Source organism: Palaemon carinicauda, chromosome 11 (assembly GCF_036898095.1).
Source record: "Palaemon carinicauda isolate YSFRI2023 chromosome 11, ASM3689809v2, whole genome shotgun sequence".
NCBI lineage: Eukaryota > Metazoa > Arthropoda > Malacostraca > Decapoda > Palaemonidae > Palaemon > Palaemon carinicauda.
This window is the reverse complement of record NC_090735.1, coordinates 10,876,455-10,901,562: the sequence shown is the minus strand read 5'-3', so window position 1 is coordinate 10,901,562 and position 25,108 is coordinate 10,876,455. Positions and strand designations below refer to the sequence as shown.

Below are 25,108 nucleotides of genomic sequence, written 5' to 3'. Positions count from 1 at the left end.
ATTCTAAACTCGGTGGCCACGATGATAAGCGGGATTTTAGGAGAGACTCGATTTAGCCATTGGCAGGTTAAGGATACAATTGTGGATACATATTTTGTGACATCTGGTATGATACTACCTTTTTATTTTATTTACGACGTTACAATATTTAGAGCGTAAGGAATTCTCAGAAGATCGAATATCATTAGAAGCTGTGTTCCTGAGTATTATTTTTACCTCGAAACTTGGTTCTAAAGGTCCGGTCACACCGCCCGAACGTTGCTGGCGCGTTCCTTGAACGGTAGGGAGGTGGACCAAACGCTCGAAAATTTAATTTAACGTTTTTACGTTCGGTCTTTATTAGGCTGCTGAACGTAGCAAATCCTCGCATATTTTCTGAGTTTTCTTACACCTCTATTATGGAAGTTGCTAATTTATGCAATAAGGGTATTGGTATACAGGATGTCGAAAAGCGTAGCGGAGTGATATTACAGTCACCAACCTGTAAAAGATAATAACTAAGTAGGGTAAAAAATACGGTCGCTGTATCTTAATTAAAATTACGGGTTTTTTTTTTTAAGTTTATTAAAAAAAAAAAAAAGACGACTGAAACTTTTCGACATCCTGTATACCACTACCCTTATTGCATAAATTAGCAACTTCCATAATAGAGGTGTAAGAAAACTCAGGAAATATGCGAGGATTTGCTACGTTCAGCAGCCTAATAAAGACCGAACGTAAAAACGTTAAATCAAATTTTCGAGGGTTTGGTCCACCTCCCTACCGTTCAAGGAATGCTCCAGCAACGTTCGGTGCGGTGTGACCGGGCCTTATCATGTTGTTTAACCTTCGTAGGTCGTTGATCCTGCCTTCATTTGCATCTCAAAAAATCATAGAGACTTATAGACTTCAGGCCTGTATTAGGCTGTTTTTCTGTAAATTAGTATTAAATTGGTGAACTTTAAGTGTTTTATGAATCTTTTGAAATATTTAATCTTAAATATAGTTATTATTAATGTTTGCTGGCTATTATTTTCTATTACTGTTACTGTTTTTCTATTTTTCCTGTTATCAATTATTAAGAGAGTAAAACAGTGAAGTAGATTTTACATAATGTATGTTGTGTAATAGCTGACCGTAACAGCAGCTGATCACTTTCTTCTGTTGATAATAAGTAGATAAGAACACTTTTTATCATACAAAATAGAGAACCAGACCTTGAAGAAACAGTACACTAACTTCGTTGAGATTATTATGAAAAGCGTGAAGAAGAAATATAAATATATAGGAAAAGATTAAAGAGGAGAATGTGGAGGCCCAATTTATGATGTTAAGAACTTATTTCAATATATATATATTACACAAAACTTAGTATTAACTGAGATGCATTCGTCCATGAAATTAACAGGGATATTTTCTATACATTCAGATCCTATAATTTTCATATTCTAAAATGGAATTGCTTATACTTTTTTGTGCTTATTCTTTTTTTGGTGGCTATTTTAGTATGTCTAAATTTTCTCTTTTACATTCTCATCAAATCGACATCATCTTTATACTTATACCATGTATGATTTTAAACTTTAAAGATTATATAAAATATCGTTAAATTTCATGCATGCTATTTCACCGTGTACATCTGGGAAATTGCACACCAACATAATTATTGACTTCAGGGAAGCACGGTCTCTGGATAAATCCTCTGCAGATAAAGTGAGGCGCCTGTCTGTTTTCAATACACTTAGTCATAGATTGAGAAATGAATATATATGCCTTTGTCCATCCCCATTTTTCCATCTTTTAAAAATGTCCAAAATATTGAGCGGGAAATTTCCTTTACGATTTAGACTTTCCATTTCACTTTGGAATAGTCAGATCTGAATGACACATTGCGTGTTGTAAAACTTTTTAAGGTAGATCTTAGTGTAATGTTCACATTATGAGTTGACTTGTGTAAATTTTTCGTAAGTGAAAAGTACATCTTAATGTAAGGTTCATTTATGGACTCCGATGTAACATCAGGCATTGTTTATAGATTATTGTAATGCTAGTTGACTTGTGTAAATTTTTCGTAAGTGAAAAGTACATCTTAATGTAATGTTCATTTATGGACTCCAATGTAACATCAGGCATTGTTTATAGATTATTGTAATGCTACCCTTGGATGATTTCTATGTGTAACATCTTTTAGGGAATTATGTTATAATTCACCAGCGAGGAGCTATAGCTAGTTCTTATAGTTAATAAATGTTAACCGTTTCTAAATCGTCCACCTCGATATGTTTGTTCTTCAGATTCAAAGCTTGTTTGTATTTAGGTGGCCTTTAGTTAGGTTTAAATCTTATACATTCCAGTAGCTGTTATTCATTTCACACCAATAATAAATATAATTTCTGAATATGTATTCAGCAGATGTTGGTAAAACTCACGATTGAATGGATTTGGCAAATTATGATTAAATAGAAATTCGTACAATAGCCCTTACAGCAATTACAACATTTTTGACACGAGCTCATTACCCCTGCTTCTTCACAAATGAAAGACTGCAGCTTGACTTCCCACTTCCTTAGCTGTGAGGGTCAACTTCAACACTGGTTGATAGACTCAAAGCATTCGTAAGAGCTCCTGTTCTTCTTTGTGCAGCGATGGCCATGGACAATCAGGTGTTCTGGACATGGACAGGTTCTGCCTGACATTCACATGTAATTCACATCTGGTTATTCTAAGCTCATAGAAAATGCTGTGTAAACTTGTAAATATCCTCAAGCAGCCTTTATCACCTTTAATCGTTCAAACTGTTGTCTGGCTCTCAATTAATCTTTCTCATAAAACCTGGACATTAACTCATAATTAAATAAAAACTCGTACAATAGCCCTTACAGCAATTACAACTTTCTTGACACGAGCTCACTTCACAAATGAAAGACTGCAGCTGTGAGGGTCAACTTCAACACTGGTTGATAGACTCAAAGCATTTGTAAGAGCTCCTGTTCTTTCTTTTTTCAATTTTTAATGACATCTTAATGCCTGAGTTTCCTTCCTTTACCCTGAATAACCCCCGACAATTTCTGTCTCTATCCACTTTTTAACATCTCTCTTTACTTCTATTAACTAATCTAACTTTATAGGGTACAATTGTCCATCATTTTCACTTTTGAATAGTCAGACATTGATGACTCGTCCAAGGCTTAAGATCCTTTCTGGGCGCTACGGTTTCTATGAGTATCGCCGTCTATTAACAAATTGATTATTTTAAAAATAAATCTGTGCTACAGTGACTCTATTGTGAAAAAGAAGGTTATTGACCTTTCCAGGTTTACCTTTCTTCGAAAAAGTTAATGAAAACAGTGTTGGATATGAATGAAGAGGACCACTTGGACACTACGAGAATTAAGAATGCATTACTTCTGTGAATACCTGGCAATTAATCTTTCCCGTTTTTTGGAAATGCATTTTGTCTACCAAATGGAATTTGGGATTCTCTTTTCACATGATTATTACTCAATCCTCATTTACAAATAAATGAATGTAAAGCATAACTGTGTTTACGAGTATCTGTGGATTACACAATAGTTTTGTCGTGCTTTAAAACGTCCAGAATCTCTTAGTACATTGTAGATTGCCTTTAAGGAAAAGTTCTTCACTCGAAATGTTTGTGTAAAACTTCCACTTCTCTAATTGGTAACTAGTGACCTATCAAAGGCATTGGATAGTGTCAACCATGATGAATTGTGTAAATCTCTTAAGGAACATTACATTGATACGTTCTGGTTTCAGGATTACTTGAAGGATAGAAGTCAGGTAGTTAGATTAGGAGACGTAAATTCTTGCATTGAAAAGGTTGAATTTTTGGGGTCCCACAGGGATCTGTCGTAGGTCCAATTCTGTTTTTAGTCTACGTTAATGACATGATTAAATACATAGAAAACTGCCTGCTAATTCAATATGCTGATGACACCCAAGTTCTTTTGGCTGATCAAATAGAAAATCTAGATGCCTTGCTCAAAATTAAGAAATAGTTTCTAAGAAAAAAGCTATTATTAAATGCCACCAAAACAGTGCATGTTTGTGGGTAGCTCACAGTATATTAGCAAAATTCTAGATGACATTGTAATAAAATGCGATGGTGATGAAGTAAAGACAAGTCAACATGTGAAAAATCTAGGTCTACACATGGACAGGTACATGACATTCAGTACTCACATTGACGTAAAAGATTACTTTGATGATACTACTCGAGCTTTGATTGTGGAAAGTCTGGTCTTGAGTGTAATAAACTACTGTATTAAGATATGGGGGCTAACTAATGATATGCACATGGAAAAAGCTAAAAAAATCCAAAACTTTGTAGGTAGAGTAGCCGTTATTGGGGTGAAAAAACACGATCACATCACCCCAACCCTCCAGCAATTAAAGTGGATAAAATTAAAGAAAAGTGTATGTACGATGTTTGTGTTTTTGTTTTTAAAAGTTTGAGAAAAGAATATCCCAACTGTCTAAACACATTTCCTACAGTTGGTAATTGTAGGAATGCATTAACCAGACAGAATGAAAATCTATATGTAGACAGCTATCGAACGGATTTTGGTTCACGCTCAATGGCAATAACCAGCTTGCTGGAATAAACTACCTCTGGAAATAAGAAAATGTATAAATGTTAGTTCTGATTTATTCAAAAAGAAACTTAAGCAATATTTTTTGAATTTTACTTGAATGTATATATAGACTGGATTTTTACAATCCAATTATTGTGAATTTTTTGTAAATAATTTATATTGTTATGTAACAGAATAACCATTTTATAATGGAATAAAGGTTTTTGACTTTGACTCTCTCTCTCTCTCTCTCTCTCTCTCTCTCTCTCTCTCTCTCTCTCTCTCTCTCTCTCTCTCTCTCTCTCTCTCATATCAAAATAACTTTGAGAATCTCTAAGTATCACTGGAAAATGCTCTCCTCTAGTAATATATAAATTGACCAAGTGAATACATACTCTGGTGCGAGATTTGAATGCTGGTATTTAGCTTTGGCGAGGGAGTATTGTTTGTACCTTGATAATTCAAGTTATATCTTTTGAGATAAAGTTATGGATCATTATCCTCCCATTTCTTAATTTTCTATATTTTTTTTTCTAAAACGATAAAAAATTTTCCACAGTATTATAGTGTACTGTATATGGTAACTCTTCTTTGTGCATTTAGATACCGCGCTTGTTATAAGTCTGTTCTTTATATTGTTTTTGAAATATGCTTCAGCTCATCTTGTGGTTCAAGCCCGGATAGCTCAGTCGGTAGAGCATTAGGCTTTTAACCTAAGGGTCCAGGGTTCAAGTCCCTGTTCGGGCGATGACCTTTTCAAGTTTCATCATCTGTTGTCTAAACAAATTTCAGTGAAGTTAAACAACTGAATGGTATAAGGAAATGGGCGCACCCCATATTCTCTATACATGAGAGCATCTCACAGACGTCACGTTGTGAAGAACATTATGCAACTTACACATGTCAATCTCAGAATAACTCCTGAAAAAATAATGGTTCATCAGTGACCACTGGATTAATCATATGAGGTTCTCAGAAAACGTTTAATGCAAGTCAAACCAATTTCATCTCAATCATTCTCAGGATTTTTTGGCTAATTAACACCAAAAGAACTGGAGAAACATTAAATTCCAACTTCGCTTGGTAAAATTATGGAAAGAGTGGAGTGAAAAGATGTCTAGTTGAAGATTTAGAGAGTGGCAGCCCCCAGTTTTATGGTGTTAAATAATTATGGATAGCTTTTTTAGCGATTTTTCATGGTGTATGCCAAAAAATATCCTCATGTACAATTGGACACAGGAAATCCAGGCACACCTCACTCTGACATGGTGGGCAGGATTGCACACAGGAACGCTCCATCCTGTGAGGGTGTGACATTCAGCCACTACGTGAGAGCAAGCTATGCCAGGAATGGCTCTTTTCTAAGTACACATTCTCCTAACAATGAGTTTGGCCCTTTAATTTTGCATGTGAGATTCGAAGCTTTACTATTAGATAGAGTATAGTCAGACTATATATTCATGGCTTCCGGAGTAATCGTTTACCTACTGATCATTTACTGTTATTGGGTGTAGGTAGACAGGAATGTTAGTTTTTTTTTTCCAGAAGACTGGGACAGCCTTTACTAAAATGGCAGTGATACTTCTAAATCTAATAATATAATTTCTTTGTCGTGAAACAAAAATGTATAGATATACAAATTCAATAAAGGTCTACCTAATGAGTATTACAGAAATACTGAAGGTATTAATGAGCAAATGACATTAAAGTGGGTGAGATCTTACTTTCTGGGGTTGGAAAAAAATGTTCATGGCTGACTTTAATAGTTGTAGGAGTGAGGAAATTATGGCCCCTTTAGTTATGGATACTCAAACCTTAAGGGCATAGGCACCAGTGTTCAAGACTTTGCCTGGATGGAAACATTTTCATGTTCTTCACCTCCTTTTCTCTATTATATAAGTATAAAAATCAAACTAATCTCCATTTACTCCAGAGAGAAAAGAAAATGTTTGACCCTTGAAAGTATAGCTTGTGTAGAGACAGACAATAAGATATTGTAAAAGAGAAGAATGACCAGGGCTGCCACCACTTTTACAGTTAATCATGTTTAATCTGAGCGTAAGTTTTTTCTTCATCGAGTGTGGGAATGATCATATATAACAGCTTTTCTAAGATGTGCATTTTATAAATAAAGAGCACAATTTTTTGTAAGCTCACTATCTTTAGAATTTACAATTCTCTAGTGCGTGTAACAAGTCTCTTACTAATTTCTTATTTTTACTTTTTTTTACTTGAAATATTCTTTAGATTGTCGTTTCATTGGAGTTGGAGGAAGAGGCTGGTTGGGTTTTGACTTTTGAGATTGATAAGGAATCTTGTTTGTAGTGACAGATTGGATGGCCATTGTTCAGTTATCTACTTCAAATGCTGACTTACATTATGGGAACTTCAAGCCCGGATAGCTCAGTCGGTAGAGCATTAGGCTTTTAACCTAAGGGTCCAGGGTTCAAGTCCCTGTTCGGGCGATGACCTTTTCAAGTTTCATCATCTCTTATCTAAAGAAATTTCAATGAAGTAAAACAACTAAGCCTTATGGGCAGTATATAAAAATAGACATCCCACCCTTCTCCATACATGACAGTACCTCACAAACAACACGCAATATAGAATATAAGCAGCTTATACAGTCATATCATGCGCATAATAACTCCAAAAGTAAAATTTCCTTGTTTTTTTTTTATTATTCATGAGTGACCTTTGGAAATTAGTCATATGGGGGTATCAAGAAATGTTTAATCCAAGTCAAATCAATTTCCACTCATACTTAGAATTAACCCCAAACAAGACTGCAGAAACGTTAAACTACTTCAGGCTTCGCTCGGTAGGATTATCACTAGAGTGAAATAGAAAGGTGTGTAAATATATATTTAGAGAAAAATGGCAATCCCCAGGCTTATGATGCTAAGTAATTATGGATAGCCTCTGATAAAATATTGGGAATTGACAATGTAATTGGTTACACTTTTTCTATGTTTGCTTTTGTCAGCTTTTCATAGTGTATGCCACAAATCTCATCTTTTACATTTAAAAAAAAAATCGACTTGGGTGTTTTTCTTGTGTCTGTAAGATTCGAAGGTTTACCATTAGATAAAATATTGTTAAATTACATAATCATAGTATCATGCCTGAGTCACATATATGCGGAGAAGTCTATGATCGTCGTAAGGGGTAGTTTTGGCAATAGTTGCCCCCAATCTCCTGTGGCTCCTGTAAAATAAAGTCAGCTGTTTGCACCACCATGATATCACTCACCATGGTGGTACATGACTTCATTAGAAAACTTGTCATGAGGTGATGTACTTATGTAACCATATGGCCTATTCATGACTATGATATCAGCTGGATCACCCTGCTTTCCTTGGCGAAGGTTGGGGAGGTGCATTGTCAAATGATGTTTCCATCAAACAGTACCATGTAACCATAATGACACGTTGCACAACCGTAACCGTTGCCATGTTAATGCACGGCTTGTGCCACCACATGGTGACCAATGGCATCACATGGAAGACAGTTCATAATGTCATGCAACACCATGGTGCCGTTACAGTTACAGCGACCGCTGCCATAACATGGCAACAAATGATGGTTGGCGAGAATGGACCCTTATGTGTTTGCGGACATACACCAATGCTATTATAATGGTGCATGGGACATAACTGGCCATAACTTCGCAATACAGTGGCCAAGTCTGGCAATTGCTAGAGATTTTGTCATTAACACGTCCTTGTTACGTTTTAATGAGCTAAATTTGGTCATTACAACAATCACGGCCAATAGGCCGCATATTGGTGACTTGGGCATTAGGACTAGTGGTTTACCTACAGTTCATTTATCGTCATTAGCAGTAGGTAGACAGGAACACTTTTTTTTTTCTTTTTTTTTTTATAGATAGTTGGGACAGCCCGTACTAAAATGGCAGTGATACTTCTAAATTTAATTTAATACTGTTCTTGTCGTAAAACAAAATTGTGCTAATATACAGATTGAATAGTGATCTACCTATTGAGTATTATAGAAATGCTCAAGATACTAATGAGCAAATATTATTGCTGGGCATAGAGATCACACTTTCTGGTGTTAGACAGGAATGTTTATGTCTGCTATTAATAGACGGGGTAATTCTAGTAGCAAAGAAATTATTGACCCTATTCCTCCTATTGTCTTCATTTTGGTGCTAAAAATGCCCTTCACTCAATTGTTGCTAATTGTAAATTTTTCTGCAATTAGAGGCAGTGTCTGTAATTAACCTATTTTTTATATATTTTACTTTAGATTCCTTTTTTAGTAATTGATATACAATGGATATGCAAGCCTAGAGATCTTATACCCAGTGTTCAATACTGTAGATGTGTGTAAACATTTTCATGTGCTTCACCTCTTATTCTCCGATAATATAACTATAAGAATTAACCTAATCCCCAGTTACTCAGGATAGAAAAAGAAAGGGGTTGGACCCTTGCAATTTTAGCATGCATAGAGCCAGATAATAAGAGTGTGAGTTTTTTTTCTTCATTGTCAGAAGGACTGTGGTAATTATCATATTTTACAGTGTTTTTGAGATGCATTTTTTTAACTAAGTAGAATTTTTTGCAAGTTCCTCGTTTATTAAATCTATAACTGATAATGTAAAGTCCTTCTTGGATATTATTTGGAGGTAAAGCATTGCTGTACTTGAAGGAATATATGGGTTTTATGATATTTTGTCATTTTTTTTTCATAGTTGAAGAGATCGGGGATCTCTATGCAAAATACTGTACAGATGAAAATTCTTTATCAGAAATTTTTGTGATACTGATTCTTGTGTGTACTTTGGTAAATTAGGGAGGAATTTATGGGTAAGTATCCATCCTCCTATTCTTCATCTACAAATGTCTCGAATTTGTGTTGCTATTCCTCATGGGCCTATAGCTCACAGCAACCTCATGCATTTATAATTCCTGAAATAAATCCAGAGTATTTTCTGTACTCCAAAGAGTCATTTTCATATGTCAGTACTCAAGCCCGGATAGCTCAGTCGGTAGAGCATTAGGCTTTTAACCTAAGGGTCCAGGGTTCAAGTCCCTGTTCGGGCGATGACCTTTTCAAAGATTGTCGTCATCTCGTATGAATAAACTCCCTCACCCGCCACAGCCCTCCTCACACGCTATAGACCTTGTGTATCACAATCAACAGTATTCCTTGTGACAGATACCACGACTGCCTGGGAATACAACGTACCGTTGTATATGATGTGTATTATTATTTTTTATTATTATTACACTTTTATATACAACCTGAGCTGGAAAATTAGGATTCCATGAGCCCAAGTGCTCCAACAGGGAAAATAGTCCCGACAGGAAAGGAAATTAGGAAACAAATAGAATAGTGTGCCTGAGTGTACCTTCAAGCAAGAGAACTCTAGCCAAGATAGTAGAAGACCTTGGTACAGAGGCTATGACACTACCTAAGACTAGAGAACAATGGTTTGATTCTGGAGTGTCCTTCTCCTAGAAGAGCTGTTTACCATAGCTAAAGAGTCCCTTCTCTACCCTTTCCAAAAGGAAAGTAGCCACTGAAAGAAAAATCATGGACATGAATTGGAAGGATTTATCATTAGTCTCACAATATTTTTTTTTTTTTAGTTAACGCAAAGTTAGACTCTGGGGAAACTATAAAAGGTCCTCCAAAACTTCACAAGGTAAAGTCATTCAGTGTGAAAAGAAAGGTATTTAAAAATCTCTTCATAGATGTTGGTTTTGAGTATACAGAATTTAACCAGTAACTGATATATACATTTGCACTGGAAGTTAACTTAAGAAACGAAAAGGATTCAACCCTCCTAATTATACCATGCATGAACTGATAATAAGATATTGTACAAGGGATGAATGAGCCGGGCTGGCTCCAATAATATACTTAATCTTGTTTTATCAAATCTGAGAGTGAATTTTCTCTTCATTGAGTGTTAGGATGAGTGTGGTAATTATCAATCATCTTTTTTTTTCTTTCTTTTAGATTCATTTGTTAAAGAGGATGATATTTTGTAAGCTCACCAGCTTCAAAATTTATCTCTACGATCTCCAATAGTGTACAGAAATTCTTTGATTGTGGTTAGGATGTTCGTGTGAATTTTGTGAATTTTCTTGATTTTAGTGCTGCCTTTTACCGTGTTAGTCATGAGGCCCTTGTTTTCAAACTCAAAAAATTGGGAGTAGGTGGGCCTTTTCTTAGGATCATTATTGAATTTTTGATAAATAGACTGCTAAAAGTTGTTGTTAAATGGCACAGTTGTGAGTGTAGGAATATCATATCTGGTGTTCCTCGGGGTAGTATTCTTGGCGCATTACTTTTCATACTATATCCACATGACAAGTGGTTTAGCCTAGAAATCAAGCTCGTTGCATATGCAGATGATGCTACTCTGTTTGCTTCAATTCTGTCTCAGGGCTGCTTAATAGAGATCTAGCTGAAATTAGTGCATGGTGAAAATTATGGGGCATGAAGTTAAACTCAAAACTCAAAGTATTATTGTAATACGGTGGGCACAACTGGCCATACTACCAGTATATGGGCAAAATTTGTGTGAAATCGTGGGTGTGACGCAAGGGGCACGCAACAGTCTTGGACCTCGTTGGCCACCGTATACCAGCCGCAGAATCTTCAATCGCTGCACTAAAATGTTCTGCGGCAGTCAAGAAAATTTGTAGTCGCAGACTGGACGCACGTGTGACTTACGTGCAACTTACGTGCTGTAGGATTTTCTGTGGCATGATCTCCGCACATTGGTCGTGTGTGTAACTTGCGTCACAAGTACGAGCAACGCACGTTTGTCGTACAGAATTAAAAGAAGTATGTGGTCCGTGCATGCACCGCACGATGCAATTGCAGCAAAAGTAGGCGTGGAGTACAATGACCGGACGACATTAGTACTAATGCACGATATTTACATGATTTTTCAGTGTATTTATTCTGCTGCAGCAAGTACATCACACGTACTTCACCCATACTGAACACTCATCACACTCACTACCAATTACATCGCAGGAGTTCATGGCTACGACTGAAATATTCCCAGACACTGTGCCCATGGCATAAGTATGTCGAAGACAGTGGCTACTCAACATCTCAGGTCTCGGCATTGATAATATTTTCTAACTATTTTTTTTAGGTGGATTCGGGGCAGCAAATTTACTTTTGAGACACTTTGTTTCTTCTTCAATTGCGAATAAGATTTGCTTATTGAGAAAAGCTTTTTAGGTTTTGGGCGATCAATTTATTCTGAAGAAGTGTGTTAATGATCACATTCTGTCTTATTTTGATTATTGTTCGTCTATCTGATCTTGCAGTCTATTAGATTTCTTATTCCTGATGTAGAGATTCTCTGGCACCGTCGTTGAGTTAGCTCTTTATACATATTACATTAGATTTTCCATAACTGACTATCCTTTGCATTCAGATCTTCCCAAACAGTACCAACCTGCTTGTAATATTAGTATGCAGTTAATTCTAATAGTCGTGCCTTCTCTATCATTACGCTCAATACTACACAGTTTTCTGGAAGTTTTATTCCAGCTATGTCCAGATAGGGGAATGATCTTTCTAATCAGGCTGTTGCAGCGTTGAAACTTGAAAAATCAAACTTGCATCTGATGTTTTTATGCTGAACTGGCTGCTGACATGAGTCTCACTTTATAGTTTATATATAAAATTATTTTAATGCTGTTATTATTCTTAAAATATTTTATATTAATTATTCATTACCTCTTTTGTAGTTTATCTTTCTTTAATTAATTTCCTCACTGGGATACTTTTCCTTGTTAGAGCCCTTTTGATTATAGCATTCTCCTTTCCAACTGAATCATTGTTCCAGGGATAAAGTTATGTATCATTACCTCCCGCTTCTTCATTTTCTATAAATTTCTTTCTAAAATGAGCATAGAATATCCACACCCTTGTAGTGCATGGGACAATTATTTTCTGCATTTAGATATAACTCTTGTAATAAATCTAATATTTTATTTTTTGCATAAAATATTCTTTACCTTGCTATGTCAGTCAAGCCCGGATAGCTCAGTCGGTAGAGCATCAGGCTTTTAACCTGAGGGTCCAGGGTTCAAGTCCCTGTTCGGGCGATGACCTTTTCAAGTTTCACTATCTGTTGTCTTAACAAATTTCAATGAAGTAAAATAACTAAGCCTAGTGAACTGGTTATAAATATGGACATTACCTCACGGAGAACAATACAATGTATAGAACATACAATGCAACTTACACATGTCATGCTCAGAATAACTCCAAAAACATTATTCATCAGTGACCACTGAAAGTGAATCATATTATGTGGTTATAAGAAAAAGTTTAATCCAGGTCAATGCAATTTTCAATCGGTCACACTCAAGACATTTTGGCTGATTAACATCAAACAATACTGGAGAAGCATTACACTCCACCATAACTAAAATTGAGTCTAAATTAAATCACATTAATAAGAAACTTACGTTAGTTACGTCTCTGAGCCATAAGTAAGTGTGGCTCAGAGATGTGGATATTAGAAAAGAACTTGAAAAATAGAATAAATGCAGCTGAATTGTGGTTTTACAGAAGAATGTTGAAGATCCCATGGACTGAGAGAGTAACGAATGAGGAGATATTGAGAAGAGTGAATCAGGAGAGATCACTTCTAAAAGTGATAGGAGGAGGCAGATGGAATTTCTCGGACATGTAATAAGAGAAAAGATCGAACTTTTGTGCCTTATGGGGAAAATAAAGGGGAGAAGAGCAAGAGGCCGGCAAAGGAAAAAGTTTTTGGACAGCTTACTGGAGGATGTAAATGAAAATGTAACAACTGGACAATTTATACAGTTAGAGACAGTACCAAGTGAAGGCAATTGACAGCCCACATCGGGGGCATGGCGCCTAGATAGAGAGATAGACGTTAATTACAAACACTATTTCTAATTGAGAAAATGTTCCAGTTAGTAACAATTGGGAGAAGGGGCATTTTCAACACCAAAATGAAGAAATTGTGAGGAAAAGGGTCCCTAATTTCCTTGCTACTAGAATTACCACGCATATTAATAGAAGAACACAACTTTCCATCCCCAGAAAGTATGATCTCTATCCACATCAATGTCAATTGCTCATTAGTATCTTGATCACTCTGTAATATTCAGTAGTTAGATCTGTATTGAATTTATACTGTATATCAGCACATTTTTATTTTAGGACAAGGAAATTATAGTTGTAGGTTTACAATTATTAATGCCATTTTTATAATGGCTGTCGTTATTTCTGGAAAAAAAAGACTAGCATTCCTGTCTACCTACAGCCAATAACAGTAAATGATCAGTAGGTAGACGATTACTCCTGAAGCCATGAATATGTAGTTTAACTATATTCTATCTAATGGTAAACTTCGAATCTCCCAGACATAAGCAAAGAGCCAAAATCGATGTTAGGAGAATATGTACTTGGAAACAGCCATTCCTGACTCGCCTCGTTCTGATGGTAGTGGCTGCATGTCACACCCTTACAGCGCTGAGCGTTCCTCTGTGCAGCACCTCCTACCACGTCAGAGTGAGGTGTGCCAGGATTTCCTGTGACCAACTGTACATGAGATTTTCGGTCATACTATGAAAAGTCTCAAAATAGAAAGATAAGATAAAAAGTTTAAACAATTCCATCTTCGTTTACCAATGTTACAAGAGGCTTAATTACTAAGCATAATAAAATTTGGGATTATCATTCCTCTCTAAAGCTATATTTAGACATCTTTCCCCTTCCTGATTTGGTTGAGAAAAACTTGTGGTCTATTATATTTCTTGTTCCTGATTTAGATATTAATCACTAGCACCATGATCAGTTAGTTCTTTATGCATGTTGCATAAGGTTTTTCATAGCTGATCATGTTTTGCCTTCATATCTTCCCAGACAGTACCATCCTTCTCGTAGTAGTAGGTATGCAGTCGATTCTAATGTTTAGGCCTTCTCCATCATAAGACTCAATGCTACACAGTAGTCTAGAAGCGTTATCCTTGCTACGACCAGATTTTAGATTGATATTCCTACTTGGTCAGTTGAAACGCTGGAACTTCCACAATGCAAACTTGCACTAGATGTTTTATGTTGTACCGGCTGATATGAGTGTCTTTATAGTTTATATATAAAATATCTATTGAAATGGTATTACTTTTCTTAAAGTATTTTATATTAATTATTCATTACCTCTCTTTTAGGTTTTGTGTTTCTTTATTTCCTTTCCTCACTGGGATAGTTTTCCCGTGTTGGAGCCCTTTTGATTATAGCATCCTCCTTTTCCAACTGAGTCAGTGTTCCAGAGATAACGTTATGTATCATTACCTCCCCCTTCTATATTTTCTGTAAATTTCTTTCTAAGATGAGCTTAAATTCTCCACATCCTTGTAGTGCATGAGGCAATTATTCTTTTCTGCATTTAGGTATAGCTCTTGTAATAAATCTAATACTCATTTAAATTTTTTTGACATGAAATATTCTTAGCCTTGCCAAGGTATCCAAGCCCGGATAGCTCAGTCGGTAGAGCATCAGGCTTTTAACCTGAGGGTCCAGGGTTCAAGTCCCTGTTCGGGCGATGACCTTTTCAAGTTTCATCATCTGTTATCTAAAGAAATTTCAATGAAGTAAAACTACTAAGCCCTGTGAACTGGTTATAAAAATGGACAATACCTTACAAAGAACAACACATGTTATGTTCAGAATAACTAAAAAAAAAAAAAATCAGTGACCACTCGAAATGAATCATATTATGGTGTTATAAGGAAAGGTTTAATCATACTTAAGAGGTTTGGGCCAATTAACACCTATCAAGACTGGAGAAAAAATAAACCCCCATAGATAAAATAAAAGATATAAAAAGTTACGTTAATTGCGTCTCTGAGCCATAAGTAAGTGTGGCTCAGAGACGTGGGGATATTAGAAAAGAACATAAGAAATAGAATAAGTGCAGCTGAATTGTGGTTTTACTGAAGAATGTTGATGATCGCATGTGGACTGAGAGATTAACAAATGAGGAAGTATTGAGATTAGTGAATCAGTTAGAAGTGAATGATGGAATTTCTCAGACATGTAATAAGAGAAAAGATCGAAGAGCAAGAGGCCGGCAAAGGAAAAAGTTTTTGGAAAGCTTATTGGACGATGTAAATAATGATTTACCAATTGGACAATTTAAACAGAGTTAGAGACAGGACAAAGTGAAGGCAATTGGCAGCCCAAGTCGAGGACATGGCACCTAGATTGATAGATAGACGTTAATTTCAGACACTATCTCTAATTGCAGAAAAGGTTCCAATTAGTAACAATTGGGTGAAGGGCATATTCAACACCAAAATGAAGACAGTAGGAGGAAAAGGGTCCATAATTTCCTTGTTACTAGAATTGCCACGCCTATTAATAGAAGATAACTTTCCAACCCCAGAAAGTATGATCTTCACCGACATCAATGTCATTTGCTCATTAATATCTTGAGCACTCTGTAATACTCAGTAGGTAGATCTATATTGAATTTATATATCAGCACATTTTTATTTTAGGGCAAGGAAATGATAGTTGTAGATTTACTATGATTAATGCCATTTTTGTAATGGCTGTCGTTATTTTCTGGAAAAAAAAAACGCATTCCTGTCTACCTGCAGCCAATAACGGTGAATGATTAGTAGGTAGACGATTACTCCTGAAGCCATGAATATACACTTTGACTATGCTCTATCTAATGGTAAACTTTCGAACCTCCCAGACATAAGCAAAGGCCCAAACTTGATGTTATGAGAATATGTACTTGGAAACAGCCATTCCTGACTCACCTCGCTCTGATGGTAGTGGCTGCATGTCACACCCGTACAGTGCTGAGCGTTTCTCTGTGCAGCACCTCTTACCTCGTCAGACTGAGGCGTGCCAGGATTTCCTGTGACCAACTGTACATGCGATTTTCGATCATTCTATGAAAAGTCGTTAAAAAGAAAGATAAGATAAAAAAAAAAAAGTGTAAACAATTCATTGTTTTTTCCCAATGTTACAAGAGGCTTAATTACTCAGCATAATAAAACTAGGGATTGCCATTCCTCTCTAAATGTATATTTAGATATCTTTCCCCTTCTTAATTTGGTTGAGAAAAACTTGTAGTCTATTATATTTCTTGTTCCTGATTTAGATATTAATCTCTGGCACCGTGATCAGTTAGTTCTTTATGCATGTTGCATAAGGTTTTTCATAACTGATCATGTTTTACGTTCATATCTTCCCAGACAGTACCATCCTTCTCGTAGTACTAGGTATGTAGTCGATTCTAATATTCAGGCCTTCTCCATCATAAGACTCAATGCTACACAGTAGTCTAGAAGCATTATCCGTGCTACGACCAGATTTTAGATTGATATTCCTACTCGGTCAGTTGAAACGCTGGAACTTCCACAATGCAAACTTGCACCAGATGTTTATGTTGAACCGGCTGATATGAGTGTCTTTATAGTTTTTATATAAAATATCTATTGTAATGGTATTACTTTTCTTAATATATTTTATATTAATTATTCATTACCTCTCTTTTAGGTTTTGTGTTTCTTTATTTCCTTTCCTCACTGGGATAGTTTTCCCGTTTTGGAGCCCTTTTGATTATAGCATCCTCCTTTTCCAACTGAGTTAGTGTTCCAGAGATAAAGTTATGTATCATTACCTCCCCCTTCTATATTTTCTGTAAATTTCTTTCCAAGATGAGCTTAAATTCTCTACATCCTTGTAGTGCATGAGGCAATTATTCTTTTTTGCATTTAGACATAGCTCTTGTAATAAATCTAATACTCATTTAAATTTTTTTGACATAAAATATTCTTAGCCTTGTTAAGTTATTCAAGCCCGGATAGCTCAGTCGGTAGAGCATCAGGCTTTTAACCTGAGGGTCCAGGGTTCAAGTCCCTGTTCGGGCGATGACCTTTTCAAGTTTCATCATCTGTTATCTAAAGAAATTTCAATGAAGTAAAACAACTAAGCCCTGTGAACTGGTTACAAAAATGGACAATACCTTACAAAGAACAACACATGTCATGTTCAGAATAACTCAAAAAAAAAGAAAAAAAAATTATCAGTGTCCACTGGAATGAATCATATGGTGTTATAAGGAAAAGTTTAATCATACTTAAGAGGTTTGGGCCAATTAACACCTAACAAGACTGGAGAAACAATAAACCCCAATCATAGCTAAAAGTAAGATATACAAAGTTACGTTAATTACGTCTCTAAGCCATAAGTAAGTGGGGCTCAGAGACGTGGGGGATAAGAACTGGAAAAATAGAATAAATGCAGCTGAATTGTGGTTTTACAGAAGAATGTTGAAGATCCAATGTGGACTGAGAGATTAACAAATGAGGAGGTATTGAGAAGAGTGAATCAGTTAGAAGTGATAATGAGGAGGCAGATGGAATTTCTCGGACATGTAATAAGAGAAAAGATCGAACTTCTGTGCCTTGTGGGGAAAATAAAGAGGAGAAGAGCAAGTGACCGGTAAAGGAAAAAGTTTTTGGAAAGCTTACAGGAAGATGTAAATAAAAATTTACCATTTGGACAATTTAAACAGAGTTAGAGACAGGACAAAGTGAAGGCAATTGACTGCCCACATCGAGGGCATGGTGCCTAGATAGATAGATAGACATTAATTACAAACACTATCTCTAATTGAGAAAATGTTCCAGTTAGTAACAATTGGGAGAAGGGGCATTTTCAACACCAAAATGAAGAAACTGTCAGGAAAGGGGTCCCTAATATCCTTGCTACTAGAATTACCACGCATATTAATAGAGGAACACAACTTTCCATCCCCAGAAAGTATGATCTCTATCCACATCAATGTCAATTTCTCATTAGTATCTTGATCATTCTGTTATACTCAGTAGGTGGATCAATATTGAATTTGTTTATCAGCATATTTTTGTTTCACAACAAGGAAATGATAGTTGTAGATTTACAATTGTTAATGCCATTTTTGTAATGGCTGTCACAATTTTCTGGATAAAACTAGCATCCCTGTCTACCTACAGCCAATAACAGTAAATGATCAGTAGGTAGACGATTACTCCTGAAGCCATGTATATGTAGTTTAACTATATTCTATCTAATGGTAAACTTCGAATCTCCCAGACATAAGCAAACGGGCCAAACTTGATGCTATGAGAATATGTATTTGGAAACAGCCATTCCTTACTCAGCTCGTTCTGATGAAGTGGCTGCATGTCACACCCTTACAACGCTGAGCGTTCCTCTGTGCAGCACCCCCTATCACGTCAGATTGAGGTGTGCCAGGATTTCCTGTGACCAACTGTACATGCGATTTACGATCATGCTATGAAAAATCGCAAAAAAGAAAGATAAGATAAAAAAAAGAGTGTAAACAAATCCATTGTTTTTTCCCAATGGTACAAGAGGCTTAATTACTCAGCATAATAAAACTAGGGATTGCCATTCCTCTCTAAATGTATATTTAGATATCTTTCCCCTTCCTAATCTGGTTGAGATAAACTTGTGGTCTATTATATTTCTTGTTCCTGATTTAGATATTAATCTCTGGCACCGTCGTTCAGTTAGTTCTTTATGCATGTTGCATAAGGTTTTTCATAACTGATCGTGTTTTGCCTTCATATCTTCCCAGACAGTACCATCCTTCTCGTAGTACTAGATATGCAGTCGATTCTAATATTCAGGCCTTCTCCATCATAAGACTCAATGCTACACAGTAGTCTAGAAGCATTATCCGTGCTACAACCAGATTTTGGATTGATATTCCTACTCGGTCAGTTGAAACGCTGGAACTTCCAAAATGCAAACTTGCACCAGATGTTTTATGTTGAAGCAGCTGATATGAGTGTCTTTATAGTTTATATTAATTATTCATTACCCCTCTTTTAGGTTTTCTGTTTCTTAATTTCCTTTCATCACTGGTATAGTTTTCCCGTTTTGGAGCCCTTTTGATTATAGCATCCTCCTTTTCCAACTAAGTCAGTGTTCCAGAGATAACGTTATGTATCATTACCTCCCCCTTCTATATTTTCTGTAAATTTCTTTCTAAGATGAGCTTAAATTCTCCACATCCTTGTAATGCTTGAAGCAATTATTCTTTTCTGCTTTTAGATATAGCTCTTGTGATAAATCTAATATTCATTTAAATTTTTTTGAGATAAAATATTCTTAGCCTTGCCTGGTTATTCAAGCCCGGATAGCTCAGTCGGTAGAGCATCAGGCTTTTAACCTGAGGGTCCAGGGTTCAAGTCCCTGTTCGGGCGATGACATTTTCAAGTTTCATCATCTGTTATCTAAAGAAATTTCAATGAAGTAAAACAACTAAGCACTGTGAACTGGTTATAAAAATGGACAATACCTTACAAAGAACATCACGTGTTATGTTCAGATTAACTAAAAAAAAAAAAAAAAGAAAAAAAATCAGTGACCACTCGAAATGAATAATTTTATGGTGTTTTAAGGAAAAAGTTTAATCATACGTAAGAGGTTTTGGCCAGTTAACAATATATAAGACTGGAGAAAAAATAAACTCCACCATAGCTAAAATAAAAGATATAAAAAGTTACGTTAATTGCGTCTCTTCACGACATCAATATTATTTGCTCATTAGTATCTTGAGTACTCTGTAATACTCAGTAGGTAGATCTATATTGAATTTATATATCAGCACATTTTTATTTTAGGACAAGGAAATTATAGTTGTAGATTTACAATTATTAACTCCATTTTTGTAATGGCTGTCGTTATTTTCTGGAAAAAAAACGCATTCCTGTCTACCTGCAGCCAATAACAGTAAATGATCAGTAGGTAGACGATTACTCCTGAAGCCATGTATATGTAGTTTAACTATATTCTATCTAATGGTAAACTTCGAATCTCCCAGACATAAGCAAAGAGCCAAAATCGATGTTATGAGAATATGTACTTGGAAACAGCCATTCCTGACTCGCCTCGCTCTGATGGTAGTGGCTGCATGTCACACCCTTACAGCGCTGAGCGTTCCTCTGTGCAGCACCTCCTACCACGTCAGAGTGAGGTGTGCCAGGATTTCCTGTGACCAACTGTACATGAGATTATCGGTCATACTATGAAAAGTCTCAAAAAAGAAAGATAAGATAAAAAAAGTGTAAACAATTCCATCTTCTTTTCCCAATGTTACAAGAGGCTTAATTACTAAGCATAATAAAATTTGGGATTATCATTCCTCTCTAAAGCTATATTTAGACATCTTTCCCCTTCTTAATTTGGTTGACAAGAACTTGAGGTCTATTAGATTTCTTATTCCAGATTTAGATATTAATCTCTGGCACCGTAGTTCAGTTAGTTCTTTATGCATGTTGCATAAGATTTTTCACAACTGATTATCCTTTTTCATTTAGATCTTCCCAGACAGTACCATCCTTCTCGTAGGACTAGGTATGCGGTTGATTCTAATAGTCCTGCCTTCTTCATCATAATACTCAGTACTACACAGTATTCTAGAAGCTTTATTCCAGCTACGACCAGATTGTGGAATGATTTTTCTAATTAGTCAGTTGAAACGTTGGAACTTCCAAAATTCAAACTTGCAGCAGATGTTTTATGTTGAACAGTCTGATATTAGTCTGTCTTTATAGTTTATATATAAAATATCTATTGTAATAGTATTACTTTTCTTAAAATATTCTATATTAATTATTAATTACCTCTCTTTTAGTTTTTTGTTTATTTCCTTTCCTCACTGGGATAGTTTTCCCGTGTTGGAGCCCTTTTGATTATAGCATCCTCCTTTTCCAACTGAGTTAGTGTTCCAGAGATAAAGTTATGTATCATTACCTCCCCCTTCTATATTTTCTGTAAATTTCTTTCCAAGATGAGCTTAAGTTCTCCACATCCTTGTAGTGCATGAGGCAATTATTCGTTTCTGCTTTTAGATATAGCTCTTGAAATAAATCTGATACTCATTTAAATTTTTTTGACATCAAATATTCTTAGCCTTGCTTAGTTATTCAAGCCCGGATAGCTCAGTCGGTAGAGCATCAGGCTTTTAACCTGAGGGTCCAGGGTTCAAGTCCCTGTTCGGGCGATGACCTATTCAAGTTTCATCATCTGTTATCTAAAGAAATTTCAATGAAGTAAAACAACTAAGCCCTGTGAACTGGTTATAAAAATGGACAATACCTTACAAAGAACAACCATGTCATGTTCAGAATAACTCAAAAAAAAAAAAAGAAAAAAAATATTATCAGTGTCCACTGGAATGAATCATATGGTGTTATAAGGAAAAGTTTAATCATACTTAAGAGGTTTGGGCCAATTAACACCTATCAAGACTGGAGAAACAATAAACCCCAATCATAGCTAAAAGTAAGATATACAAAGTTACGTTAATTACGTCTCTAAGCCATAAGTAAGTGGGGCTTAGAGACGTGGGGGATAAGAACTGGAAAAATAGAATAAATGCAGCTGAATTGTGGTTTTACAGAAGAATGTTGAAGATCCAATGTGGACTGAGAGATTAACAAATGAGGAGGTATTGAGAAGAGTGAATCTGTTAGAAGTGATAATGAGGAGGCAGATGGAATTTCTCGGAGAAAAGATCGAACTTCTGTGCCTTGTGGGGAAAATAAAGAGGAGAAGAGCAAGTGACCGGTAAAGGAAAAAGTTTTTGGAAAGCTTATTGGAGGATGTAAATACAAATTTACCAGTTGGACAATTTATACAGAGTTAGAGACAGTACCAAGTGAAGGCAATTGACTGCCCACATCGAGGGCATGGTGCCTAGATAGATAGATAGACATTAATTACAAACACTATCTCTAATTGAGAAAATGTTCCAGTTAGTAACAATTGGGTGAAGGGGCATTTTCAACACCAAAATGAAGAAACTGTCAGGAAAGGGGTCCCTAATATCCTTGCTACTAGAATTACCACGCATATTAATAGAGGAACACAACTTTCCATCCCCAGAAAGTATGATCTCTATCCACATCAATGTCAATTTCTCATTAGTATCTTGATCATTCTGTTATACTCAGTAGGTGGATCAATATTGAATTTGTTTATCAGCATATTTTTGTTTCACAACAAGGAAATGATAGTTGTAGATTTACAATTGTTAATGCCATTTTTGTAATGGCTGTCTCAATTTTCTGGATAAAACTAGCATCCCTGTCTACCTACAGCCAATAACAGTAAATGATCAGTAGGTAGACGATTACTCCTGAAGCCATGTATATGTAGTTTAACTATATTCTATCTAATGGTAAACTTCGAATCTCCCAGACATAAGCAAACGGGCCAAACTTGATGCTATGAGAATATGTATTTGGAAAGAGCCATTCCTTACTCGGCTCGTTCTGATGAAGTGGCTGCATGTCACACCCTTACAACGCTGAGCGTTCCTCTGTGCAGCACCCCCTACCACGTCAGATTGAGGTGTGCCAGGATTTCCTGTGACCAACTGTACATGCGATTTACGATCATGCTATGAAAAATCGCAAAAAAGAAAGATAAGATAAAATAAAAAAAGTGTAAACAAATCCATTGTTTTTTCCCAATGGTACAAGAGGCTTAATTACTCAGCATAATAAAACTAGGGATTGCCATTCCTCTCTAAATGTATATTTAGATATCTTTCCCCTTCCTAATCTGGTTGAGATAAACTTGTGGTCTATTATATTTCTTGTTCCTGATTTAGATATTAATCTCTGGCACCGTCGTTCAGTTAGTTCTTTATGCATGTTGCATAAGGTTTTTCATAACTGATCGTGTTTTGCCTTCATATCTTCCCAGACAGTACCATCCTTCTCGTAGTACTAGATATGCAGTCGATTCTAATATTCAGGCCTTCTCCATCATAAGACTCAATGCTACACAGTAGTCTAGAAGCATTATCCGTGCTACAACCAGATTTTGGATTGATATTCCTACTCGGTCAGTTGAAACGCTGGAACTTCCAAAATGCAAACTTGCACCAGATGTTTTATGTTGAAGCAGCTGATATGAGTGTCTTTATAGTTTATATTAATTATTCATTACCCCTCTTTTAGGTTTTCTGTTTCTTAATTTCCTCTCCTCACTGGGATAGTTTTCCCGTGTTGGAGCCCTTTTGATTATAGCATCCTCCTTTTCCAACTGAGTCAGTGTTCCAGAGATAACATTATGTATCATTACCTCCCCCTTCTATATTTTCTGTAAATTTCTTTCTAAGATGAGCTTAAATTCTCCACATCCTTGTAGTGCATGAGGAAATTATTCCTTTCTGCATTTAGATATAGCTCTTGTGATAAATCTAATACTCATTTAAATTTTTTTTGACATAAAATATTCTTAGCCTTGCCTGGTTATTCAAGCCCGGATAGCTCAGTCGGTAGAGCATCAGGCTTTTAACCTGAGGGTCCAGGGTTCAAGTCCCTGTTCGGGCGATGACCTTTTCAAGTTTCATCATCTGTTATCTAAAGAAATTTCAATGAAGTAAAACTACTAAGCCCTGTGAACTGGTTACAAAAATGGACAATACCTTACAAAGAACAACACATGTTATGTTCAGAATAACTCAAAAAAAAAAAAAATATCAGTGACCACTCGAAATGAATCATATTATGGTGTTATAAGGAAAAAGTTTAATCATACGTAAGAGGTTTTGGCCAGTTAACAATATATAAGACTGGAGAAAAAATAAACTCCCCCATAGATAAAATAAAAGATATAAAAAGTTACGTTAATTGCGTGTCTGGCCCACGGTCCAGATATACCAGGTCAGCCAGACAGCGTACCGATTTTAAGCCTCTTCTGCGCACCTATGTCATCTGAAGGGGCTTAGTGTTGGCGAGACCCATTAAGAACGTAGATCTATCACACAGTCAATGAGGTTTTTTATACTTTATCAAATTATTAAGATATCGCATTCGAAAATATACCGATATCTTAACAAAAAAAGCAATAACATCGTCAGGAACTTCAATACCAGACTGTTTTAATTCTAAATAAAGCTTTTTAAAACAATTTTTTCCTTCCATGAGAGCTTCCCCGTGTACAGCATTAAAAATCTCCCGCATTATTAACAACTGTGAAAAAACTGACTAGAAGGTGCATGTAATTCCCCCCCGATTAACACATGCTATCCAAGTATCATTCCTTAGCATTTCTTCAGTCTTATTTCCTAACTCAGGATATTTTACACAAAATTTCTTTACAATATATCCACCAATATATTTAAGAGCTTCTTCCTCAATTACTCCCCCAATATATTTCTTTATTTGCTCTCAAAAGGTCTTCTTCCTCGTCTAAAGCATCTTTCTCTAAATAAAAATCTAAATTTCTGAATATCTGCGTTGTTAGGCATATTTCTAACTAATTTAATTAAATGTGGAACATCTGAGAAAACAAAAACTTCTCTTTCTGGTTTAAAATAAATCGAGCAAACAGTAGCATTCACAACGTTAATTCTGTCTGCACGGCAACATGCATGTATCCACTGGTCTATGTATGGTTTTTCATTTGGAAAGCGATGGTATTTTATGTTTGAGCTTTTA

At 35.8% G+C, this 25,108-nt stretch overlaps 9 non-coding genes across 9 annotated transcripts; all 9 read left to right on the top strand.

Moving 5' to 3' along the window:
• The first annotated feature begins 5,248 nt into the window (after positions 1 to 5,248).
• On the top strand, positions 5,249 to 5,321 carry TRNAK-UUU (transfer RNA lysine (anticodon UUU)). The gene has a single exon. It is a non-coding gene; the product is annotated as a tRNA-Lys (tRNA).
• Positions 5,322 to 6,966: 1,645 nt separating this feature from the next.
• Positions 6,967 to 7,039, top strand: TRNAK-UUU (transfer RNA lysine (anticodon UUU)). The gene has a single exon. It is a non-coding gene; the product is annotated as a tRNA-Lys (tRNA).
• A 2,534-nt stretch (positions 7,040 to 9,573) lies between these two features.
• TRNAK-UUU (transfer RNA lysine (anticodon UUU)) lies at positions 9,574 to 9,646 on the top strand. The gene has a single exon. It is a non-coding gene; the product is annotated as a tRNA-Lys (tRNA).
• Positions 9,647 to 12,612: 2,966 nt separating this feature from the next.
• TRNAK-UUU (transfer RNA lysine (anticodon UUU)) lies at positions 12,613 to 12,685 on the top strand. Its single transcript has one exon. It is a non-coding gene; the product is annotated as a tRNA-Lys (tRNA).
• Positions 12,686 to 15,089: 2,404 nt separating this feature from the next.
• Positions 15,090 to 15,162, top strand: TRNAK-UUU (transfer RNA lysine (anticodon UUU)). Its single transcript has one exon. It is a non-coding gene; the product is annotated as a tRNA-Lys (tRNA).
• Positions 15,163 to 17,436: 2,274 nt separating this feature from the next.
• TRNAK-UUU (transfer RNA lysine (anticodon UUU)) lies at positions 17,437 to 17,509 on the top strand. Its single transcript has one exon. It is a non-coding gene; the product is annotated as a tRNA-Lys (tRNA).
• Positions 17,510 to 19,782: 2,273 nt separating this feature from the next.
• TRNAK-UUU (transfer RNA lysine (anticodon UUU)) lies at positions 19,783 to 19,855 on the top strand. Its single transcript has one exon. It is a non-coding gene; the product is annotated as a tRNA-Lys (tRNA).
• Positions 19,856 to 21,584: 1,729 nt separating this feature from the next.
• Positions 21,585 to 21,657, top strand: TRNAK-UUU (transfer RNA lysine (anticodon UUU)). Its single transcript has one exon. It is a non-coding gene; the product is annotated as a tRNA-Lys (tRNA).
• Positions 21,658 to 23,925: 2,268 nt separating this feature from the next.
• Positions 23,926 to 23,998, top strand: TRNAK-UUU (transfer RNA lysine (anticodon UUU)). Its single transcript has one exon. It is a non-coding gene; the product is annotated as a tRNA-Lys (tRNA).
• The last annotated feature ends 1,110 nt before the right edge of the window (positions 23,999 to 25,108 follow it).